This window comes from Camellia sinensis, chromosome 1, assembly GCF_055761805.1.
Source record: "Camellia sinensis isolate YWXY chromosome 1, ASM5576180v1, whole genome shotgun sequence".
NCBI lineage: Eukaryota > Viridiplantae > Streptophyta > Magnoliopsida > Ericales > Theaceae > Camellia > Camellia sinensis.
In genome coordinates this window covers 252884053-252902582 of record NC_138961.1, presented here as the reverse complement: position 1 = coordinate 252902582, position 18530 = coordinate 252884053, and the positions used below count along the sequence as shown (strand labels likewise).

Genomic DNA, 18530 nt, shown 5'->3' with positions numbered 1-18530 from the left:
GAGCCATTCGCTGTCCATAGTCAAAATGACCCCAAGAGACAGGGAATGCAGGGGCAAAGAGAGAAGGCATGGAATTCCATACTTCAGTCATTGTACCTAATCTAGTGTGCACTACAAGTATGGAGAGAGAGATAGACCTGCAAATGGCGTTCGATCCATAATGGGAATGTGCAGGCACCGCATATCGAAGATCCTTCATTTAAGGGGGGATAAAAGAATTAGGCAGCATAAGAAATCAATATTAAAAATAGTCTCATACCATATTGTATAGACATATTCTATTAGCTTGAACAGTGGTAAACAATCCTATGTTAACGGAAAGTAACTTGTATTGCAGAGCATGAAAAATTACTGTCCAAGTCTTTGATGATGCAAAACAAGTCCAAGTCCCACACCATCAATCCCTGCCAAATTCAAACGAAACATGGTTAGCTGTTAAGTACGAATTTCTTGTACCTACTAGTCTTTATTGTGCATGACTTAAACATCAGTCTATTCAATCGCAACTTAATTACATTCCACTATTTCTAATTCTATTTTATTAAAATTACATTACATACATTCAGGTTTACTTCCATTTATGGGTCATATACACTAAGGCCCCGTTTGTTTTGGGAGATAGAATGAAGGGGATTAATAGTGAGGGGATTGTTAGTGAGGGGATTGACAGTGAGGAGATTAATAGTGAGAAATTGTTAAATTATTTTTATATAAAATAATAAAACAAATAAAAAAATATAAAAAAACAAACATTATATTTAAAAAAAAATTCCCAATATATAAAAAATAAAAAATAAATAAAAAAATTTCTAATCCCCTCGCCATTTTTCTAATATCATCTCTACCTCCTCCTTACCAATCCCCCTTCCTCCTCCTTACTAATACCAAGGGATTAATAATATCCTCCCTATCTCTCAAAACAAACACTCCATTTTCAATCCTCTCCTCACTATCAAACCCAATCCCCTCCACATAACCCCAAACAAACGGGCTATGACCCTTCAATTATTAGTGAATATCATTTAACTCCATCATCTATGAATTCATATATTTTGACCCCTCAACTATGAAAATCGTAAAAATACACCGTTTTTGGAGGGGATGAAGGGGTGAAAGTCATACATTTTTATACTTGAGGGCTCAAGTGATATTTGCTAATAGTTGAGGGTGCTTAGTATAATTAACCCTTTATTTATTTTAAATCTTTTTACTTGACTGGTTCTCACTAAAATTTTTTAGAAACAATAAGCATAATTTCAATACATGTGATGCAATAACCGAAATTTGGTTATGATTAAAATTTAAATTCAAAACTGTATCATACGTACGCATGCATTAATAAACAGAAACGTTGAATGCAAATGTAAGATTGGGATTGAAAAAATGACTGATGGCAGTTTCAGCGTAGCCTTTGTTTGTTTCGCAGGAAAACGTTTCGAGTAAGAACATTTTCTCGAGAAAGTGGAAAAAATATTCAAAAGAAAAAAACTGACCGGGTAAAAAGAGCAAGAGAGGAGAGTCGTTAGATCGAGAGCGGCACTCCAACGGCGAAAACCAACGAGGCGGACCACCGTCGTTGGATCTGATCATATCCTTGGACTGTTCAAAGTAATCCTTCAAAGTCAATGATTCGACGAATCTGATTCATCCACCGAGTCATTGTAGCGTGTCGCCTAGGGCTGGGCTTCAGACTTTGTTTGTTCGGTCGCTGGAACTGATTGCCGTGTATGAACAGAAGCCGACACCGATATCGATATTTTCGGCGGCGGTTTGAATGTTGGTGGGGTGGTTGTGGTTCGTCGAATTCCACGGTGGTGAAGCGGCGAGAAACAAGGCGATGAAACTCCTGCTCCGCCAGCCGCCATGAATCTCTCTCTGTTCGGAGACGTCTCCTTATATTCGAAATTGCCGCTATATATCACCAAACCCATCTCAGATTCCTCAATTTCTCAAGGCAAAGTGGCTGTTTGGGGTTTTTATGTAGGATTTTTTTAGTTGTATGTTATTATTGGGTTAAAAAATTTTAGTGGTTTGAACGATATTTGGGATTTTTTTTTATAATTAAATGTGATGTTTGTAAGAAAAAAATAAAATAATTATGTAATTAAATATAATATTTTATTTAAATTTATTTTTTAATTTTATAAAATTTTTGTCTTTTATTAAAAAAGTAAAAAAAAATTCGAGAATCAAGTTCCGAAACACCACCATGATTTCTACTATATTTTAATGGTTTTATTATTATTTTACGATGCCAAAGCATGTGAGAAATGTACGCATTTCATTTTTGAATAAATTATAAACTAGTGATAGCTCGGGAACTTTATAAAAAAAATTTAAAAAAATATTATGATTAACTTGAAGTAATTTAATATTTTATAAATTTAATATTTTATTTTGTAATATATATAAAATTTATAAGTTAATTTTTATATTTATAATTTTTTAAATTATTAGTTTAAAAAAATTAAAAAAAAAATATATATATATATATATATATATATTTAGTGCAAGCTTGTATTAAAAAAAAAGTTAAACTTAATTAAATGATATTAACTGAGTTATGACATATATCTTCTTGTTATGAAAATATATAAATTTAAAAGTTATAATTAAAACAAATACATAATTTTATTATTAAATATGAAGTGAAGTAATATTTAACAATAATTAATATGATATTTCTATTATTAATCTAATAATTTAGTTACATTTCTTTTGGTTTCAATTTCATAATTAAAAATACAATATGAATATAATACACACACAGATTTCTAATCTTTATGAATAAGAAGGTTTCAAAATATTTTCAAACTTTCATCATTTTCTTTTAATTTTTTTTTATCTAATTTGATTTTAGATTTGAATAAAAATTTTGATTTGATATGAATTGCTTCAACTTTTTCATTAAATTTTTAGCAATTTTTAAAAGAACTTTCATTCTTATCACATTTTTTTTTCTTTTCATCAATTTTGGTGGAAAAAATCTAATTTTCAATGTTTCGCTTTTTTATATTTTTATCAAATTATAATTTGATAAAAAAATATATTAAGGGTTAAAGATTCTCTTAATTGGAATTATAGTAAAATAACATCTTGAAATAGTCAATGTTTGAATATGTGATTGGTTGAAATGTATAATTTAATTATTTCTCTTCTCATATTTGTATAAAAATTGACACTTATGATTACATCATTATAAGTTGGATTATGGAAAAAAATTTGGAATGTCAAACATTTTCCATTTGTAAATATCCTAAATATTAAAAAATGAAAAAAAATAAAAAATAATGTGCAGCTTTTTGATATGTGTTTTTCAATTTTTTTTAATGGACATAAATAATTGATGTTTCAATTGAAAAAACTAAAAAGTAAAAAAAATTGATTGTGTTTTTTGGATATAAAAGAAACCACCTAACTCTTCTATATACTATTAAAATGGACTATTTTAATCACATAAAAAAATTAACAAATTAATGGTCTATTTTAATCACATAAAAAAATTAACAAATTAATGGTCTATTTTAATCACATAAAAAAATTAACAAGTTAATTGTAACAAATTAACTATAATATATATGAAAAGTTATATTAAGTTTTCATTTTCAATTAATTGAATTATAATTAACAAACTAACAAATAGCAATAATGGTCTAATGGGATAGAAAGAGAATAAAAATAAAGAACGCAATGATATTTAAAAGTTTTAAATTTACCTAATTATACAAAAATCTAATGTTATAGTAAAATCTTGAATTCTCAATAAATTTTCACATTTTTTATAAAATAAAATGACAATAAAAAATAAAAAATTTGATACCCATTTTTTTTTACTTCAATTTTATGGTCTTCATTGAAGAAAACAAAATCCTTGGCATTGAACGGACATAAATATTTCGATTGTAACCATAATCGCCAACAATTATTCTCTACCATGCAAACCTATAAACAAACACATAAATCTCACTAAAACCGAAACCAAAACCAAACCAACAAGAGAGAGAGAATCACACAGGGAAAAAATAAAATTAAAAAATAAATAAATTTATAGAGTGGGAGAATGTTACCTCCAACAACTTAAACCTCACTTAACCCAATCCGTTAACTTCTGCCCACGAAGTTTAGGAGTTGGGATAACTAATCGATTATTTTTTAAATAAGACTTGAAATTTGATTAATTTTTTTCATTAAATGATTTAAAATTTTGATATATATACATCAGAAAAATAGATATTATATTACTAAATCATAATTTAAATTTGAATATTGTCATATTTTTTTTAGATTCATATCTAATTCTTATCATTTTTATTTTTGTGTGGTTTTTATTCGGGTTTTTTTTAAAAAAAATATTTAAGATGGAGCTGTGGGTTTCTATTTTTTTTTTAAATTTAATTTATCTGTGGTTTCTATTTGTTTTTAATTATTATTATTTAGGTAAGTTATGATGTGAATCAGATATGTAATAGACATGTGAGTTTTATTGATTTAAAGTATAATGATGGAAGATATTTTCAAATTAGATTTGTTTAGATAAACATTAAAGATTTTTAAAACTTGAAATTGGATATTGAGATGCAAAAGAAATATTTTAACTAAATAAATAAAAATCAAATTTATTAATGTTATCTGTTTGTATATCTGATTTTCAGTTTTTTTTTTAATGTTATAATATAATATATAAGATGTAGATAGATATCTACAACTTTCATGAAAAATATTATCTGATTTTTGGGGGAAGAGAGAAGGAAGGCAATTTTTAATATTTATTTTTTTTGTAGAAATCGGTGAGAGAGATTATGATGGAGAGATTATGAAATATTTTTGTTATTAAATAAATAAATCAGTCAATAATTTTTTTAATCTATTTTATAAATTAAAAAATCAATAATTTTAGAAAATTGATTAATTTATCTCATTAAGTGATTTAAAATTTTGATAGATATACATCAAAAAAATAGATAATTATATTACTAAATCATAATTCAAATTTAGATGTTATATCTTTTTCAGTTCCATACCTAAATTCTTATCTTCTTTATTTTTATATGTAACCATAGTGTGGTATGAGAAAAATTGAAAATGGTAGTGCAATAATTATGGGATAAATCAAAAAGGCTTGTGGGTTGGGAGAAGTCAATAAATGCTGAGTTTTTTTTTAATAAAAAAATTAGAAAATTAGGATTAGGATATTGGAGCTTTCACAAAGCTTGTAGATTAAAAACTCATTTTTCCTTATATAATATATAGATATAGATATAGATGGATAGATAGATATAGTTATATATATATAGATAGATATCGATATAGATATATAGATAGATAGATATAGATAGATAGATACCACTGATTTATTTAAATTGTAAATTATCTATGTAATTTAAAAAATGATAAATATTTTTTTGCCAAACAAACGAATAAATAATTTTTATTTAAAAATTTATTTGGGACACTTATAGGTCAGTCTTATTAACTAGCTTTATGAATCTACAAGTCTTGATTAATAAATTTATCGTTATAAATTTATTCAGTAATATTCACCATCCTTACTCATATTCACTCACTCATTTATAAGAATTCACCATCCTCTTTGACATACATAGAGAACAAGAGAGACTGATAAAATTATCATTAAGAAATAATTATGGATCTAAAACAAATGAGGCTGTAGTGAAATGGTGGTTGTGTAGATCGGCGACAATGAAGTGTAGATCTATGACAGTAAAGTGTAGATTGGTAACGGTGGAGTGTAAATATGCTATGATGGTAAAGATGATTAGTGAACGGTGGCGGTATTTAAATAACAACAGTGGTGGTGGTGGTGGTGGTGGTGGTGGTGGTGGGTGGGTAGACAATGATGGTGGTGATGGGTGGATAGTGATGGTAGCGATGGTGATAAACAACGGTAGTGTGAAGCTTTTGGGAAAATGGTGGAGAAAGAGATGAGAGATGAGAGATGAGAGAAGAGAAGAGATGATAATTGTGACAATCCCATCACGGGTGGGTTTGAAACGTGACAATGATATAGGTATTAAAAAACTTTTTGATTTATTCAAAAAGTCAATAAAATTTAATCATATTTAAGTCTACTTAATGGTATTGGTGGGTAATTACCCCCAATTTATTTAACATAATTAATTGAAAAATAAAATACCAAACCATTCTCCTCTATACTAATAAAACTATTTAAATTATTAATTAAAATATATTTCTGATATTATTAAATATTGTTAATTGACTTAATAATTTATTAATAAGATGGGTTATTTGTTATGAAATTATAAATTTTAATAAGTGAGATTTAATTTTCAAAACTACATAGCGCAATTTATAAGCAAACCTTAGAAGGTTTATTTGTAATTTATCCTTTTATTTTTATATTAAAGGAGTGCAATAAATAATATAAAAAATGAATTTTTTTAAGACCCCTGATATTAAGATTTTATAAGATAAAAGGCATAAAATATTTTTATAATAGTTAAGATCCTTTAACATTTTTACAGGGAAAATTTGACTCAGAGAAATTTCAATTTTTACAAAGAAAAAAATTGAAATTTCTCTGAATCAGGGTTGAAATTTCTCTAAGTCGTCTAGCTGGACAAAATTTCTCTGAGTCAAATTTTCTTTGTGAAAATGATAAAGGATCTTAACTAATCAAAAAAACATCTTACACCTCTTCTACTATACAAAGCTGGAGAGGAATCATTCACTAATTTTTCCTTTAAAAAAAAATTAAATCTCTTTTGAAATAATTTATTTTTTTAATATAATTAATTTGATGTATAAACATAATATATAATAAAATAAAATATAAATATAAATTAAGATCCATATTTGGTAATTGACTAAAATACTTAAAAGGTCAACTTATCATCCTTATTTTTTTGTACGTACCCTAAATATAATAATAAATATTAACATTTAACTAGTTTTGAAAAATATTATTAAAAAAATAGTATATGATTGTTTTGTTTTACCTTTTAATGTATTTTTGTACAATAAAATTCATCTAATTTTGAAATTTTATATTTAGAGTTTAATGGTATTATAACTTACTCATACAAATTTAATTTAAAATGCAAGACTACAAAATAAATTGTCTTATCATATTTATTTTTTCATTGTTTCTTTCTTTCTATAATCAAATAAATCCTAAATTTGTTTATATATATATATATATTTACTTGTTTTTTTTATAGTTTAATAAACATTTAGTGGAATGCAAATATGGACAAAAATTGTGAACAAATTGGTGCCACTTAGGGGTGAATAGTGGATATTCCGACCCGTTCAAACCGAGCGATCCGATCCGAACTGATCTGCTGCATTTTGGACGGATGCTTGATGACGAGCAGATGGTTGCAGATTAATTTTTTCCAAGCCGCTTAGTTTTGGACGGATGGCGGATTTGAGATTCCTTTGGCCACAATCGAACCGTCTAACCACGAGCACCCCTAATAATTTGTAAGATTTTGTGTTTTCAATTTGTTTAGATATTCCGTTTGTATTTTTAATTGAAAAAAGAGTTTAGATATTCTATTGTGTTTTCAATTTGTTTTCAATTTGGAAATCCTTTTATTAAATGACAAGAGTTGATATTTGATATTTTTGTGTGAAAAATATAAGACTTAATTTTGTCATTTAAAAAAAAATCAAATTAAATAGTTTTTAAATAAAAAAAATTAAATAGTTTTTAAATAAAAAAAAAGTAATGAAATATTTTGATAATGCATGGTTTTTTTATACGTATTTATTATTGGAATTTGACAATTTATTTAATAATCTTTTGGTTATATTGAGTTAGATAGTTATAAAAAAAAATGTTGACAAGTTGATATATTATGTTTAAAATTTGTAAAAATTTAAACCGCCAAATCGATTTACAACCATCCGCTAATCCGTTCAATCTGCCAATTCGACGAACGGATGTAGATTAATTTTTTTCAATTTGCTAATCTGGCAGACGAATGATAGATTAAAAGTTTTCTGACTACAACCGAACCGCAAACATCCCTAATGCCATTAAATAGGCTTTGTTTTATGGGGTAATTTCATATTAGCGGAGTTTGATAAAAATATTTCTAAATTAGTAATAAAATTATTAACATTAGAAAATAATAATAATAAATTTTTTCATGGATTCATAATTAATTTTGAAAGACATCTCTAACAAGTAAATTCCCTTGTTATTTTTTTTTAAATGGCCCCGCCCACCTAATATACTCTTCATTTTATTTTATTTTATTTTATTTTTCCTTCTGTGGATGCTCAACTTAGCTCTAAGCCACCTTTGACAGTCGGCCCGTCACTACTTCCAACAACCCCCCCTCTCTTTCATACTTATCGACCACTCCTTACGCCTTAAATAGCCCCTCCCCAACCTTACTTATTACTTTATCTATTTTTCCTACATCCAGAGCTGAGCAAAAAAAATCCGGATAATTCGTAATTCAATCTGATTTAGTTTAATTTGATAGATTTGAATTGATTTTTTAAATTCGTAATTTGATTTTGAATTAGAAATTTATAAATTTATAAGTCACGGATCGATTCCGGATAGAACTCTACGATTCTGGAAGTCTTTTCTATGTTATTTGTGATTTGCCGGAAATTATATCACGCCATCAACAGAGTTTGGCTTATTCTAATGACATGTCCGACGGTAACATAGTACTTTGGCTTATTCTAATGACATGAAATGTTACTAATTTTCCCTCCTTAATGATCGTGCATTATTTATGCCCACATTTTTATCCACAATCAAATTCAAAAATAGAAAATGAATGAAGAAAATAGATTATAGTATCAAAGACTGCTAACCAGACAAGTTGAGTTAATCCTATTGATCAATTTTATTTATCAACATATTATCAAATAATTAGTACGATGCAGTTTATTATAAATTTAAAATTAATAATCATATATATATTATGAACATTTAGAATAACTGACCAAGTAACTTGTATCGTTAAATTGAAGGAAAAATAACATCACAGTGGATATAAAAAAACATATTACAAATTGTGGGGATATATTTTTTAGTACCAACACGTGGCAAGGTAACGCCGACGTGTCAGCCGAGGTGCCACGTGTCCTGGTCGATATGCCGAAGTCATCTCGGTTAGGCCGAGGTTATCTCCGAAGATATCGGAATCCGAGATAAGCGGATAAGAGATAAGGGACAAGAGTCCTAAAATAAAAAAGAGATTTAGCCAAGATAAGGATAAAGCTCTTAGAAAGTTTATCTTTATCTCTTGAGGAGTCCAAAGTAAGTACTGAACAGGAATCCATAGAAGTCAGGCTTCTATTGGGATTAAAATTGAGGTAACTATAAAAGAGAGGTACCCTCATGGGTCTAAGGTACGCAATTTATATTCTGTCTAATGAGTTAAGCACTATTGATTATCTTTGAGAGATATTGAGTACTGACTTGATCGTCGGAGTATCCCCGGGTGGCGAACCACCACCGGAGTCTTCTCTTTCTGTTGTAGGTTAGTTAGGTGCCATCTATTCTGCCGGTGTTCTCCAGCTGGATACTAAGATTGCAGTGTGGTCAGATTTTCAGTCATACAATTTGGCGTCGTCTATGGGAACGAAAGTAGAATAGATGGCCAGTAACGGACAGAAAGAAAAGGTTGGGGACGACACTTCTACTGGGAGTGGGAGACCAATTGACCTTGATATCACAGGAGACGAATGCAATGCAAAAACTCGTGACCAGAATCACGGAGCGAAAGACATGGGCCAAACTGGCGACGCACCAAAGAAACCAGATCGAAGTGAATACTACAAGGAGGACGACCTCCAAGTTTGGAAGGATAGGTGTCTACGGAGGGACGAAGAGGTAAAAGAGATGGCAAACAAACTGACAGACCTGCAGTCGGTCATCAATTTCATGATGCAAAATAATGTCATGCAGCCACCGTCCTCGCTGCACGACACGCCGATCCCAGCGGCCAATACCCAAAAGGGAGGGTAGAAAATAATCCTCGTAGCCCCTCAGCACAACGGGAGCGAGAGATATTCTCACCAACCTTCTAGGGAGGTCGGACGAAGAGAATCAAGAAGAGAAGAATCACGGAGGACGCATCGCATAAAGGAGGCAGACCCCAAAGGACATCGGCATGTTCAGGGACAAGGGCTGTGCTTCGACACAACTCATGGAGAAGGGTCGAAAAGGGCTCACCACGAGGCCGAGAGTAGTATACCGAAAAGATTGAAGTCGAAAGATAGCCGAGCTCCTGGGCGGAGCAAAGAAGACTTAAGAGATTACCTCAAGAGGAAGCAACAGAATGCCGAAGCCGAGGTAACCTCCCCAGATAAGCCGAGGACACCATTCTTGGTGGAATTGGACAGGTTTGAGGCACCCAAGAGATTCAGTATGCCGAGATTTCAAATATACGATGGTAAGTCAGACCCCAACTTCCATGTTGGACTATATTTGAACTCAATAGCATTGTATAGTGGAAACGAGCCGTTGCTCTGCAAAGTGTTCCCCTCATCCTTCGGGGAGATTGCATCAGATTGGTTCCACAAATTACCAAAAGGAAGCGTGAGGACTTGGGAAGGCCTGGCCGAGATGTTTGTGGCTAGGTTCATGACAAACAAGCTGCAGCCATTAAGGGTGGACGGTTTGATGGCTTTGAAGATCAGCAAGGATGAAGGCCTTAGGGCCTATGCAAAAAGATACTATGAGGTGTTCAATTGAATACTCGAATGTAATCAAGAGGTGGCAGTCGTATCTTTCAAGAACGGCCTGAAAGACAACTGTCCACTATGAAAGTCTTTGGCAAAGACATTGCCAAAAAGTATGGAAGAGCTCATGGTGAGAATCAAGAAGTACACCAGAGCCGAAAAAGACACGTCGGGGGCTAAGGAGATAAAACAAGAGAAAGGAAACGGCTCGCCGAAGCGAGGCCGAGGTAATAATGGATCGAGCAAACAAGAAGCAGAACTGAGGGCCACACAGGCAGTAACAACTATGTTCCGAATCCCGATTTACAAAGTCCTGGATCAAATTCGGAACCAACCCTATTTCCGAACGCCAGAGAGGACTCCAAGAGAGTTCATGGGAAGAAGCATTGGCAGACATTGTGCCTGCCACAATGAAGATGGGCATACAACTCAGGGTTGTAGAGCCCTGAAAACACATTTGGAAGACCTAGTGAGACAAGGACATCTGAGAGACCTTGTCGATGAGACCAAGACAAGGGAAGAACGGGCAAGGTTGCCTCAGGCACCAGTAGCCCCACCTCCCCCAACACAGTAGCCGCAAGCAGGAGGACCTCAGGTAATTAACGTAATCTACTCGAAGGTTAACGAAAACGAAATCCGAGGAGAGGAAGATAAAACACCTACAACATGTCTACCAAGTCAAGGAGAAAAGACATCGGGCAGAAGAGTGCCAGGGACCAATGATAACCTTTACTGAAGCCGACCTAGAGATGGTCCAACATCTGCATAATGATGCCTTGGTAGTATCCCTCCAGGTTGAGGAGTGCCAAGTGAAACGTATCCTGATTGACCAAGGCAGCTCCTGTGACATCATGTACGTCTGATGTTACAAGGAGCTCGGCCTTCACCCAGATGATATGGAACAATCCAATGCCCCAATGGTTGGGTTCAATGGAACGCCAACATGGCCACTGGGAACAGTAAGCTTGGAGGTGTAGGCTGGCACTAGGAAGATCAAGATAGAATTCACCATCATCGACACACCCTCCCCTTACAACATCATCTTGGGAAGGCCATGGTTGCATACAATGGGGGCAGTTCCCTCAACATTGCATCAACTATTGCGATTTCCCACAGAGCATGGGATAGAAGAAGTCAGAGGTGATCAGCTGCAGGCGAAGAATTGCTCCATGGCAGCAATGAAATCTACCTGCAGCATACGAGAGCCAGAAAAGACAGAAATTGAAGATAAGGACTTGGAAGTCCTAGAAGACGTCGGCAAGGAGCCAGTTGAGAAGAGCGAAGAGGCACTGAAGAAAATCCTCGTCCAGGATGGGGATGAAGAACGCTTCTTTCTTCTCGGCTCGGGCTTAGCCGAAGAAGAGAAAAAAGAATTGGAAGCTTTTTTGAGAACAAATATTGAAGTGTTCGCTTGGACACCTTACGAAATGCCTGACATTGACCCCGAGGTCACTTGCCACAAGCTGAATGTTGACAGGTCGGCCAAACCTGTAATTCAAAGAGTCAGAAGACCGACATTAATGCATGTCGAAGTAGTAGAGGAAGAAGTAGACAGACTTCTAGAAGCCAGGGCCATTAGAGAAGTTCACTATCCGACATGGCTATCCAATACAGTGGTGGTAAAGAAGAAGAATGGTAAATGGAGGGTCTGCGTAGACTTTACCAGCCTCAACAAAGTCTGTCCCAAAGACAGCTTTCCTCTACCCAAGATTGACCAGCTAGTAGATGCCACTTCAGGGCATGGAAGAATGAGCTTTCTAGACGCCTACAGGGGGTACCACCAGAGTTTTATAATTTACACACTTCAATAATCAAAATATTATATTTTTTTATAATTTTATAATTTTTTTCTGTGATATTACTTCTCATAAATTTAAGAATAAATTATACTTTTTCCTTTCATATTTGACTATTTTCTCATTTGACCATTAAAATTTATTATCCTTGATGTTTAGAAATTTACTTCTTAAGCTAATTTGTGTTGCTAAGGTCCAGAGGCCGCTTATATAATTTGTATTTGTATTTTTGTAATTATTGTCATGCATGTTTATCGTTGTGTGGTTGTCCAAGTCTAACGGCAAAGTAGAAGCGTTTAAAGTGACGAGAGGAGATGTTCAGAGAGAGAGATTGAGAGAGAGAGAGAAATATTTCCTCATCATGATGTCGGTAGCTGCACTAGGAGTCTTGGCGGCTCTCCATGGTCCGCCAACCACTGGAGTATTGAAACCCAAACCCAAAGTTTCTGCTACGGACCGGCGATCGATTCTGTGGACCGAACAGAAGACGAGGGATGGGTCAGAGAAGGGAAGGTTGGAGAAGAAAGCACATGCACATGCACATGCACAGCAGCCGAGCAAGGGATTGGAGGAGGTGAAACTTGGTTTGAGTATACAAGATTACTTGGAGCGTTCCAAGCACATGATCAGATCAGATGACGGTGGACCGCCTCGTTGGTTTTCTCCCTTGGAGGAGGACACTACTGGTTCTCCTCCCCCCTTAGACGACGACTGTCCTCTCTTGCTATTTTTACCCGACCACTTTCTTTTTTCCCCCCGCTCTTGTTTCTCCTTTTCATTTATTTTCCTATAAAACAAACACTACCCTACCATAACTGTAGGGTAGCGTTATTGTTCTGAGAATATGGTTCGAGGGTAGCATTATTGTTTTGAAAAGATGGTTAAAAGTGAATTTTTATTTTTTTTTATGAAAAATATGAGAGATGATACAATTAAAATGAATTAAAAACTGGTGGATGATTTCAACTATTTTTTAAATAATAATAATAATAATAATAATAATAATAATTATTATTATTATTATTATTATTAATGTTGTCAATTTATTATTGCCTCTATTTTCACCATTTTCTTTTTGGTTTGTTAATGTTAAAATTAAACTTGATACGGTCCATTATCATCATCGTTGATCAAATCGATAATGGTCGGATCATTTTCATTATTATTTATTTCAATTACTGTGTTTGAATCATGACTTATTTAGATAGTAATTTTAAAAAGAAAATAAAAGAAAGTGAATTAAATATGAATGTAATATAAAATATAAAAAATATATATTTTTTATTTTTATATTTCTCACTCTCATCTCTATCTCTATCTCTATCTCTATCTCTATCTATCCAAACACAGCCTCATTATTAGCCTTGATAGCAAGAGTGACTTATCAATTTTCATGTGTCAAAGCATCTCCAACGCTTTACTCAATTTTTTTAATCAAATTTAAGTAAAATTTGATAAAAAAAAGCTAGATCTGATATCACGCGTTCTAACGGAGTGATTTGAGCTTTTATCAAAACACTAGTCGATCGGGTGGACGACTGGACGGATGTCCTGCTGGTCGACCGGCCAGTGTAATTTTTTTATAAATTTTTGCATGGAAGTGGTCGACTGGGAGACAATCGGCTGGTCATCCAATGGTGAAAATGGCTTATAGTTTCAACGACTATGAATAATAATTTGATAAAAAACACATCCATCCTCAATTTGATAAAAGACTTGAGAAATTTTGGATTTGATGAAATATTTAGTGCTAGGTTGGAGCGCACCAAAAGGTAGGTTTTTTCATTAAATTTAAATTTGATGAAATATTTGGTGTTGAGGTGGAGATGGTCTCACCAACTAATAAAAAATTATAAATAAAATTTGATGGACAACTTTTAGTCTCTGATTAACCGAATCATAGAATACTTAGGCCAAGTTTGGGAAGACTAAATAAGTGCACTTTTTGACTTTTTATGAAATATGGGTTGGATTTGAGTTAGGTTTGAAGTGATGTATTAGAGAGATGATGTGACTTAAATAAGATGATGTGACTTAAATAGGATAGTGACTTTTTGACTTTTTGGATTTTTTGGAGTATGCCAAACTTGGCCTTAACAATTGACTCCATAAATAAACTCCATAAATAATTTTTTTTTGCAAATTTTAAAAGTTGTATAAAGTTATCAAAAAAGTATGAGTCTAATGTCACATGATAATAAGTTAATTTTGTCACTCCATTCAGATCAAATTTAGTTCTTAGATGTTTTATAATCTTGAGATGAACTATGTATTTGGAAACTACACGTTGCATCCTAACTTTTTTTTATTATTTTCCAATATGTAAATATTACATGCATGTGTCCGTGCCAATGCATATGTCTATGCATATGTACTAGTGAATTTAAATAAATCATTACAGAATTTGTATTACACCACATAATGCGTTTGGAATTCCTTTCTCTTCTTTTCCATTTCTTTCTTAATCTTGCCTAACAACTCAAAACTTGTTTGTATTTGATTTGAATTTTCCAGGAATTGATGGTGTTGGACTTGGACTTATTTGCATCATCAAAGACTTGGACAATAATTTTTGATACTTACTGATTCAAATTCTCTTTAGTATCAGTATCAGTGTCACTGTCAATGTTAAGTTCTCATTAGATTCACCATCATGGTATTATAATTTATAGTGTCACTATCTGAGTGATTATGCTGCCTAATTATTATATTTATATTTTAAATGAAGGATTTTTGATATATGGTGCTTGAATATTTCCATTATGGATCGAACGACATTTACAGTTCTCTTTCTCTCTCTCTCTCTCTCTCTCTCTCACACACACACACACATGCATACATTTACTTAGTACTCAAGTATTCATCAGACTAGACACAGTAATAGCATGAGCATCAGTGGTTTTGTAAAGGAAAGAGCTTTGACACAACTTTGTCTCTTTGCTGATGAATTGTTGACCACTGAAAATGGCCCAACAATGAATATGAAATTTTCCAACACACTCCTTCACTTGCAATCCCGTTTTGCTTGTGGAGTTGCAAATAGACATACATAGAGAGAAGCATAATGCAAACAAAAACAAATTTAAATGGAGAGACTTGAACCCAAAACCTCTCCCAGTCCGAGTTCTAATATAATGTTAAATCACCAAATGTCCAGAAAGCTTAAAGTTGTTAGAGAGGGATAGTTTTATTATTTATATCCTCAACAACACACCACTCTCGTATAACTAGATTCTCTTTTATAAGCGGCCAAACACACGCACGTATTATAATTATTGGGTAGACAGTGAGTTTTGAACGCATGATCTATTGCCTACTCTGATATCATGATGAGTTGTTAGTCATCATGTCATCTTAAAGCTTAACTAAATTTTTCTGAGAATGTCAATAAAGCTATCATGGGAAAACTGGGCCTACAATGCCAATATTAATCATTATCTCATGAAACGAAAGATGACCTGATCAAAGTTGAACAAACTTTGAGGTGCATTTGGACCATGGAGATTGAATGGCCCATTGCATGGCATTTCAATTTAGGTATCTGACATCTTGATTGGAGTCATTAAGGAGTATGGGGACCATTTGAAATGATGATTTAAGAATAAACAAAATAGAAAATTAAACCACAATTCCTAAAAATGAACTTATATCATTGGGCACGGCAATTTCTCTCTTCCTTCTTCGATTTTAGACTTTGAATTGAATCGTCACTTCAAATGTTTCAATTAATGAAATGGGGGCCATTAAAATCCTCTGTCATCCCAATACACCTCTAGTTTGTTTGAATATTTAAACCATGCTCATGCTTTTATTTCTAACCATGCTCATACTTTTATTTCCAATATGAAAATATTTTGGTGAACAAGATGCTAATTGTGGCTTTCAAAATTTTATGGTTTAGACCTGGTGAAGCTTGTTGAAGGAACAGTTAGGTCAGAGAACAACCGTTCACCAAACAGACCCATAGACCTTGTTGAAGAATCCATCGGAGGATGCCTTGCATTAGCTGTTGCTGCTCAGAATCCAGATGTCGATCTTATGTTGATTTTATCCAATCCAGGTGAGAAGTTTGATTCATTCATATCATCATGTTAATGGGAGCTCCGACCTTCAATTTATTCCTTCACTTTTATTGTCCTTTTACCTAACGTTCTCTTAGCAGCTACATGTTTCAAGAAGTCGCCACTGCAACTTCTAACAACTTATTTGGAAATCATGCCTGAGCAGCTCCATCTTAGTGCACCTTATATGCTGTGCTTAGTAACTGGTTTTCTTTCCTTCATTGTCATGATTTCCACAGGTTTTCCTTTGTTCATTATCATGATTTCCACTCTAGCTTTGCTATTTGCGTGATGATTTCCACTCTAGCTTTGCTCATTTCATGATTTTGATTTTTTATGTTCAGTTAAAGGTGGCAGACTCACAACGTGCCAGTTTAGTTTGGTCCAAAGTTTTGGTAAAAGATCTGTAGATATTGGATATTATGAAAATGTTGATAGAGTTCAGTTAAACACGTTAATGTTCAAAACAAATATGCCAAGATAAGGTGTAATTTTTACCTTTACTGTTGTAAATTAGTGACTATACCAAACTCCAGAAGTTTACTCAAGTTCTTATCATACCTCTAACCAAATCAAATTAACCTCGTGTCCCAGTCAGGTGGGGTTGGCTACATTTTTTTTTTTTTTATACTCAAATTCTCATCATACCTCTCAGGCTTTAAATATTTATTTTTTCTCCTTTCGAAAATTCTTTAATGGTAATGTTCAATCCATGGCACAATAACTACAATAAATATTTATGAACCTAACCAAGCATAACCTTTCTTGCACTAGTTTGGTATATTAAGAACGCCAGATAGAACATAAAGGTTGAGCTTGGTTGGCTTGATTGTTGAATAGGACCAAACTTAATGACAAGATGAGCTTGAGCTGTGTATTTGGCACATAGATCAGGTGGTGCAATCGTTGCCTTTCTTTGAAGATGACAACAAAAAGTACATAATTAAATACGAAGTTAAAAAATGCACATAATTTGAAGATGCACTTAGAAAACAGGCATCATAGACCACATTGACATTCTGAACCTTTGGTACTAACAGAAAAACCTATTAATAGATTCATATGTACATATTGATATACATATATATATATATATGTATGTATTTATTTCTATGAGATAGATTTCAAAACAAGAAAGTTACAGATCAAAAAAACAAAAATTCAAAACGAGAAAGTCATTTTCTTCTGATGAAAATGGATATAAGAAACTAATTTTCTTCATGCAAATTATATATGCACGATATTTGCGCAATCAAACCAGCATTTGTTACATTTAGGTATACCTTTAACAATGGCGATGGCTACTGTGAAGAAAGGATTTTCTCTGCAAAAGAGAGTTGGGGAGCTATCATATGGTTTAATGGCATTATCATCTTATCTTTATGTAAGATTCAACTTTTGTATGTGAATGGATAAGTGAACTATGATATATTTTCTTCTATTTAAAGGATTGTAATAGAACTTGTGCTATAGATTGGTCATTACATCAAGGACACCTTTCTAGGAATCTCTTTTGATGGCCTTCTCATTTCAATACATGAAAAAGTCGTGTCCCTTGTCAAATTTGTCAAAATTTATAATGCTCATTTTTGACATGGATGTGACACCTCTCTCTATGTTATACTTTCTATTAAAATACTGAGCGTGCATTGCTTCTGTAGTTTGCCTTCTGTTCACTTTTTTCTGATGTTCTTTCATATCTATGTTTGAATTATAATTTTCTTAATTTATGGTGTCAAAATTGCAAAGGTGATGATGATTAACGTCACAGGTTCTGGCTGATGTTTTACTTAGAGAAACACTTCTCTGGAAGCTGCGGATGCTCAGATCAGCTGCAGCATATGCGAATTCACGTCTCCATGCTGTCAAAGCACAGACATTAATACTTTCCAAGTCCTCACTTCAACCTTTCCTATTCGAATTAGATGGGGGATTAATTATTACTCATTCATTCTTGAGATTAATTTCCACTTTAAAA

General features: G+C 32.7%; 1 long non-coding RNA gene and 2 pseudogenes across 3 annotated transcripts in view; 1 reads left to right on the top strand and 2 right to left on the bottom strand.

Moving 5' to 3' along the window:
- Positions 1-2125, bottom strand: part of LOC114315825 (phytyl ester synthase 2, chloroplastic-like) — a 48889-nt pseudogene extending 46764 nt beyond the window's left edge. Inside the window, exons 1-3 of the transcript XR_014327386.1 lie at positions 1494-2125; positions 353-404; positions 138-193 (exon numbers count right to left, since the gene is read on the bottom strand). The product of XR_014327386.1 is annotated as a phytyl ester synthase 2, chloroplastic-like (transcript). The remainder of the gene's footprint in view (positions 1-137; positions 194-352; positions 405-1493) is intronic.
- The window catches only part of LOC145789451 (uncharacterized), a 207988-nt gene that overhangs the window by 77418 nt on the left and 112040 nt on the right, over positions 1-18530 (bottom strand). The gene's annotated exons all lie outside the window — the stretch shown is intronic.
- LOC114315824 (phytyl ester synthase 2, chloroplastic-like) overlaps positions 12856-18530 on the top strand; it is a 58827-nt pseudogene continuing 53152 nt past the window's right edge. Inside the window, exons 1-7 of the transcript XR_014330164.1 lie at positions 12856-13219; positions 14997-15053; positions 15216-15273; positions 16391-16551; positions 16654-16758; positions 17830-17936; positions 18324-18445. The product of XR_014330164.1 is annotated as a phytyl ester synthase 2, chloroplastic-like (transcript). The remainder of the gene's footprint in view (positions 13220-14996; positions 15054-15215; positions 15274-16390; positions 16552-16653; positions 16759-17829; positions 17937-18323; positions 18446-18530) is intronic.